The sequence below is a fragment of the Neofelis nebulosa genome, chromosome 6, assembly GCF_028018385.1.
Source record: "Neofelis nebulosa isolate mNeoNeb1 chromosome 6, mNeoNeb1.pri, whole genome shotgun sequence".
Taxonomy (NCBI): Eukaryota; Metazoa; Chordata; class Mammalia; order Carnivora; family Felidae; genus Neofelis; species Neofelis nebulosa.
This window is the reverse complement of record NC_080787.1, coordinates 25,142,929-25,144,202: the sequence shown is the minus strand read 5'-3', so window position 1 is coordinate 25,144,202 and position 1,274 is coordinate 25,142,929. Positions and strand designations below refer to the sequence as shown.

General features: G+C 45.8%; 1 pseudogene; it reads right to left on the bottom strand.

Moving 5' to 3' along the window:
• Positions 1-276: 276 nt before the first annotated feature.
• Positions 277-509, bottom strand: LOC131513420 (large ribosomal subunit protein eL39-like; annotated as a pseudogene).
• Positions 510-1,274: the final 765 nt, after the last annotated feature.

The window sequence follows — 1,274 nt, the reverse complement described above, 5'->3', positions numbered from 1 at the left end:
AAAAAGAAAGGCAAAACCTTCCTCAAGCAAAGCTCCCCTCCACGCAGTTCATATACTCACCCAGATTCCAGAAAGCTCATGAAAATCAGTTGGTAGAAAAGTAAAGGTGTGAAAAAGCAAGGAAAACATTTTTCATTTTTATTTATTTTCAGTCAAAAGGTCTCACATGTTTATTACTGAACCAACCTACTGGTGCAGAAGCATCATAAGAGAGAAAAGTCAGTTTCCTGATAAAACAGATCTACTGGTCAGGTAGTAGGGAGGTGATGGAACACATGACTTTCAGGCAGCATAAACGTGTGCCATCTCATGTACGATCCCTTACAGACCCAGCTTTGTCCTTCTCCAATGCCGCCTCTTGGAGTTGTATCTGATTTTATTACCAGTTTTCATCAAATCCAGTGGGGAATGGGATGATTCTGCTTTTGTTTCTTGGCCAGGAATCACTTGATCCTGAAAGCCTTGTGAGAAGACATGGCGAGAAACAGTCACAGCACACACCACGATGGCGGAGAAGAAGAAAGAGAAGGAAAACATTTTTTAAAATCTGCTTTGGTCCCACCCAGCTCAACCAAGTGTTTTCTTAATGCCATCCCAAAGGATGTTCAAGATGACCATACTGGCACACCCTCATTACAACACTGTCATTGTCAGAAGGTTCTTTATCCAAGAGTGGAGCAACCGTTCAGCCCACTGGAGGAATGGGGCTCACAATAAGGAAACACATTAAGATCAAAATGTGAAGTCAACATGCTGTAAGAAAAAGAAAAACAGACTCAATACCACAGAAGCTAATTAGAGCCCATGGACGTCCCCTGCCCCCCCCTGCCCCCACTTCACCATGCATGGATTTCTTGTTCCATTTGCAAGGGAATCAAGAGGCCCATGCCAAAAGTCTGTGTGTAGGGAGCCTCTGGGTCACTGCTGACCCCCAGTAGCCCACATGGGAGCACATAGAAGGGCAAGGAGGAATGCTCCCTGGGGAATGCAGCTTCATCACAGAACTCTGTTCATATGGTAACCATCGCAGGCTGCCATGAGCCCCATCAAGATGAATATATGTGTTAGCAAGAGATTGATGTTGGGCTGTGACTGCTGCGCTTGATAAAGTGTTAGATAGGAAGACTATCAGATGATAATATTCCCCCCTGAATCAAGATCACAAATGAGCAGAGCTGCACCGGAGCATCAGGATACCCCCTCCCAACCCACACAAACACACACAGGAGAACAAGCCAGTCGCCCAGGTATGGCGGCAGGTGTCAGGAAGGGTC